At 34.5% G+C, this 6,015-nt stretch overlaps 1 long non-coding RNA gene across 2 annotated transcripts; it reads left to right on the top strand.

Moving 5' to 3' along the window:
• The first annotated feature begins 521 nt into the window (after nt 1-521).
• Nucleotides 522-5,241, top strand: LOC138703339 (uncharacterized). Of its 2 annotated transcripts, none has more exons than XR_011333117.1 (2): nt 522-1,150; nt 4,752-5,241. It is a non-coding gene; the product is annotated as an uncharacterized lncRNA (long non-coding RNA). The 2 variants fall into 2 exon arrangements; XR_011333116.1 differs by lacking the exon at nt 522-1,150 and adding an exon at nt 1,157-4,411.
• The last annotated feature ends 774 nt before the right edge of the window (nt 5,242-6,015 follow it).

The following is a 6,015-nucleotide window of genomic DNA, read 5'->3' as shown; positions in this document are numbered from 1 at the left end:
GCGGACATAAATGAGTTGGTCATACGTGGTATGAACATATATCAATGGTATCGTTCTGAAAGCCTCCATTTTAATCAGAGTGCCCTAGAATCAAAGTGCAATTTATCCAAAAATCTGATTTGTCACAAAAGACGAAAGACTAATGCAGTTATAGACTTCACACGGTGATTTTATTTAAGGCAGATAATTTCCAATTTGACTCCAAACGAGCAATTTATCACATTCCCTGCAAAATTCTGCACTGAAACATAACTACTTTAATCCCATATTTCATAATTTGGAGAAAGCGCAGTTTGATTCTAGACGACTCATCTGTTTCAATAAGTAGGCCCTACGTCAGTAGTCGATGTTAATCTAATTTGAAATCTCTCTAAAATTAACTGGGCTGTAGTTGCTCTTTGTTGAAATCTTCCTGAAAGACTTGCTGACACTTGTATTCGTAATTAAAATTATGATAGCCTCATTTAATTGGCAGTAACTCATGAATACTCTGTACTTTGAACCTTGGAATTTGTGTTGAACTTCGCACCGGTAGCTTCTTGAACTCAAATCCAGTGAACTAGAAACTATATTTTAAGACACAGACCTTTCCTACCACACAGTGAAGTATATTTGCAGAAATTATCTGCTCAATGACGTAAAAATGAGAAATGAAAACTGTTTGCTGGGAGTGATGACGACGTAAGCCTGATACAGTAAAGTTATTATTTACAACGAGTTTACTGTTGTAGTGACTTGGTGAATGGCCAGACTTCGCTCTAGATTATTTCGTGTGAAACTTAATACTTTTCCGGCAGATAGTCCTTTCGTCCAAGTCTTTATAAAGAATAAAAACATTTTACTTTTGGATGCAAAATAGAAAATTTGTGAGATTAAACGCAAATAATTTTGCACTTCATCCGGAATATTTCCAAAAAGATTTAGTGAATGAGAAAGAAGAATCATAATATGCATCTAAAAATGAAAGTCTGAGTTAGAATTTCCGTCCCTAACCCAATTAAAAATTAATTATAGTTATTAGCAGAAAATTTAATAAGGATTTTCGTGATTTATTTATGTTCGTATAGTTCTGTTGTATAAACATGTGCAATGATTGCAGTAATAAATTATATTTTTACCTGAAGTAATGCCACATTTTAGTTAAACAAAAGTAAGTATAGCTACGAAATTTCGTGATTGGTTATAATATAGATGATACGGATTCTTGGAAATATCAAATTGTGTTGAAAATAGTTTTAAGAAATTTGTGAAACATTTTTCGAAAGGAGGAAGTCACATAATTATAATTATTGCAGTGTTATTGAGAATAGGTTCAGTGTTTGTGCTGCACGTATCTAACGCAGGATAATTCGATAAGATATAATGGAGTTTGTGAAAAATATATTTGTGTCAGAACTGTTTCAACGGAAAGCGACAAGAAAATAGGATACATACGTTAAGTGAAAATATGTGCAAAGTGTCATCAACTACATTCTTGGATTAAGTAGGCTTGCCTGTTCCAGTTTTATTAGAATTTTCTTCGAACGATCTTAAATTTGATCTTCCTATTTATTTTTTGTGCATTTGTTATTATTAATTGTTTTGCTATAACAGTTTCTGCTGAGATATACTTTGTAGTTATTTCTGTATTCAACACGTATATATTCTGAAAGAATATTTATTAATTATTTACTCTCAAAAATGTTTAATAGGCCTATAAAATTAGGCACACTATCAAATATATAGCACAATGGAAGGATATAACCTCAACGTAATAGACAGCATCATAATAAAACAAAACATATTCACAAGAAACAAAGAAACATAACATAAACACAAGAACACAAAAATACATCACACTAAGACACGAAAATAAAAACAGAAACTCATACCAGATCGCATCTCCATTCAGGAAATTAAATTATAACATTGCATACAGAACACAAAACACACTACAAAAACATCTCAACAGACAAACAAGACAAAGAAACAAATACAACCGGATAGGAGTTTACAAATTAACATGCAATTGTAATGATTTCTACATCGGACAAACTGGAGATCTTTTCAAACACATACCTACAAGGAACATATCATAGCCATAAACAAACCATACAATACTTACTCATACGTCACCAACACCAACCACACTTACAACAACACAGAAATCCTACATATTAAAAAGTCATAAACTGAACACACTAGAACAATACGAAATATACAAAAACACATCCACAACACACCAACATACAATTAAATTTCAGGACACATACCCTATTTAACACAAACTATCGATCATAAACGCATCCACTACAAAGGCACCACAAGAAGAAACCAGAAACAAGGAAGGACCTCACTAGAAGCCGAATCTAGTCATTAACTAAGGTAAATCACCACCATAGTTTTAATTAACATAGGAAAGTTGTTTACATAACAACTTCACCAAATCTTTAGTGGCAAAAGTGTTAAAAGCATGTAATCAAGATGTATAGGTCTATTTGAAGTATTGTGACGCCTCAAAATATCTATTTTGAGGTTTTCGTGAAAATAAACATTTTCAGCATCCTTGATGCCGAAAATATGACTCTGTGTATGCAGTATCCCACTGCTTGTCTGCCCTTGTAGCCTTCTCTTTACAGAATTTCTACGACGAATTTTGTTGATATTCATTAAATAAGAGTCAATTTATCCGGGAATGTTACATATCAAATGTACTCGTATTAATTTCAATAATTCGTAGACCTTCATTTGAAGTAAGAAAACAAAATATCGATGCACTCTAAATCAGCTGTTTTTATTTGTTTTGACATGAAACGTTAATATTCGAGTTACAATAAGAGAAAAGGTGTAACGTTTTGACATGAAAAGTTTAGTCTCACTTCACTTGTGTTACCCTGAAAACTAAAATGTAAGATGAATTTCGTGCCTCGTGATTTTCTACGCGGTCCATCTCGTTTCATTCTCTATTTAATGTGCCGCGAGGGTTTCCAAACGTCCTTTTCTTCAGGTGATAGCTACTATCATCTTACGTCCTCCCTCTCAGCCCCAATTTCCCTTGCAAGGACACGTTTTCGCGTACCATTTAAATATTTCTCCTCCTATTTTCCGCATTCATTCATTCCATTCCATTCATTTTCGGCTTTTCCCTTCCACAATTCTCTCAAGTAGGCTGGCCTACCTGTCAGCGTCAGGTCCATGAATGCCATCCAGGCCATCTGTCCGAATGCAACGCACAATGGATCACTGTGAGCCTAAATGCATGGATACGTCTGGGGTCCAGCTTTCGAAAAGCCAGCCAGTCACGGTATTAATGTAAAACCTCAATTGGCGTTCGTACTCCAGATATAAAAAAAGACTAGAAAATAGATTCTAATATAGGTTTTAATCTAAACACTGCAATTACTGTAAGTTAATACTTTAACACAGAGCGTTCGGCAGAAAACAGGTTTTGCTCAGACAAATGCTATCGACCAATACTATTATAGATAGAAAACTACTGCCGAGGAAATAGTATGCATATTTCCCCTGCATCAAGCGAGGGAAGGTTTTGTGTTCTGTAGTATGGACAGATAACATAGACTGAAGGGACGTCATGGTTAGAGCATTAGTATACAGCTGACTTCCATACAGTGCAGTTCAATTTATTTCTTGGCAATGCTGTAGGCCTACACATTAGGATAGTGAATCTTCATTCATTAATACATAATATTATGAAGAAATCGTACAAAAATGTCTTGCTATTCTACGAAAATATCTCAGCATTCAACAAACCAGAATTTAATTAAAGAAATGGTTGAAACTCATTTCAAAATAGATATAAATTGCGTTCTAACTAGAGAAAAACTCGATAACAACAATCGTCGTCTTCCACACGAAGAGACGGAATTCAAGTCGATTTTAGAGATCAGCCTACGCCGGTTTTGAATACATTCATATATGGTTTACTCGTACCTCGTCTTTTCGTGTGGAAGGTAACAATATGGGATAGGCTAGAACAGTTTCTCACGAAATCATTAAGAAGTTAACTCAACAGGCAGGTGCATCCAAGACATCAACTTGGAAAGAGAAGAAAATATAAAAATCGTCCACAAATTGAATGAGACAGAACATGTAGTCCTACCCAGGATTGAATTCTATCGATAGAGACGAAATCGAGCGTGTGTCTAGAAATCTTTCCAAAATATGTGAAATGTGCATTGGAGAGTATGGTCGACAGTTCCAGTTCTTATCATAAGGTAAGCTAATAAACTTTGTCTGTTAGGTACTGTGTAAGTCGCAAGAATTTACTGCCGAAAACTGACGCTTTGAATCACCGCTAAGCATGCTATTACTTGTCCGTCTCATTTTTCAACAGCGCTGTACTAAGCGAAGTCTGTTTCCAGGCGTAGGCCTACATTCGTTACGTGGTATAGTAACAAGAAATGAATAGCAAGTAAGTTTACTCGCTGCTAGCAAGGGATTTATATAGTGAAATATATGTCATGCATCCACGATTTTATTCTTACAACGGTCTATACGTGAAGTAGATACGTGTAGGTAGACATACTAAGATTCAGTTATCCGACGTCGTTTTGTTGTGGTATAGCTTTAAAGCTTTCTGTACCAAACATTTTTAATTTTAATGCCCATCTTTTTTAGGTATTTTATTTCCAGTTTCAGGGTCTAGTGGTTTGTGTATCTTGCCCCTACATTAATTTATTTTTACAGTCAAAATATTTTCAGGCATCTCTAGACGCAGAAACAAATGTATAATGTAGTCTATTATTTTTCAGGGGAATCCTGGAATTTGTGGCGAAGAGAAGGGACCTTAGTACGTTCCTGATATTGATCTGGATGTAGTCAGATTTGAAGACGAGAAGAAGAAAATGGAAGATAAATTATGTGTTAATGAATTTTATACACGAAGAAAAGAAAGCAGAAGAAAGTTTCATCATACATTTTTCATAACAATGAAGTATTATGCGGGAAGCAGACTTTTAAATTAAAATGGCAATTGTCGTCATAAATAAAACGTGATAAACGTTATCTAGTTGTATATTTTTCGAAACTGTATTGACACCTAAAGCACACTAAGACTACAAGATTGTGTACTAAGTTATACTTTTCGTCCTAAACATTAGTGTCTAGCGTTTCATTCACGAATCAACTTGTTTACATTCTCGTGATTAAAATAGAGATTAGAGAAAATGTAACCTTCCTCACTGTAGCAACATTTCAGACACTAATGTCTTATCCAAAAATATATTAAACTCATATTCATTATGTTCATTCTCTTTCATTCATTGTTTCCCCTCAAGGGCAGGTCTTTCACTGCAAACCCAGCATTCACTAATCTTTTTAGTCTCCGCATATGATCCATATATCTGTATGTTGTTTATCATCTGATATCTTCTTCCCCGAATTCTGCTCCCGTTCACCATTCCTTCTACTGCATCCTTCAATAGGTAGTTCCTTCTTAGCCAGTGATCGAATTCCTTTTTCTCTTTCTGATTAGTTCCAGCATCCTTCTTTCTTCACCCACGCTTTCCAACATAGCTTCATTTCTTATTCTGTCTGTCCATTTCACACGTTCCATTCTTTTGCATATCCACATTTCAAATGTTTCTAGTCGCTTCTCTTCACTTTGTCGTAATGTCCATGTTTCTGCCCCATACGATGCCAAACTCTACACAAAGCACTTCACTAGTCTCTTCCTTAGCTCTTTTTCCAGAGGTCCGCAGAAGATGCTCCTTCTTCTTCTTCTTCTTATTGTTATTATTATTATTATTATTATTATTATTATTATTATTATTATTATTATTATTATTATATAACTCATATAAGATTATATTTCATGAGTAATTTCTTGTTTACATAAGGATGCACACTTTCATTTTCTTCTTTCTAAACTAAGATTTATTAAAGAATGATAACGTTTTATAATACTGGTAACTGCAAGAAAAATCATACAGTATAACCCCGATTATCCGCCTCTCGATTAATCCGATCTGCGGATTATCAACCGCCAAGAAAAGAAAGTGAATTTTCAAAGCAGTA

The sequence above is a fragment of the Periplaneta americana genome, chromosome 7 (genome assembly GCF_040183065.1).
Source record: "Periplaneta americana isolate PAMFEO1 chromosome 7, P.americana_PAMFEO1_priV1, whole genome shotgun sequence".
In the NCBI taxonomy this organism is placed as follows: Eukaryota; Metazoa; Arthropoda; class Insecta; order Blattodea; family Blattidae; genus Periplaneta; species Periplaneta americana.
The sequence above is the reverse complement of the archived record's forward strand: the minus strand, read 5'-3'. Positions and strand labels throughout refer to the sequence as shown.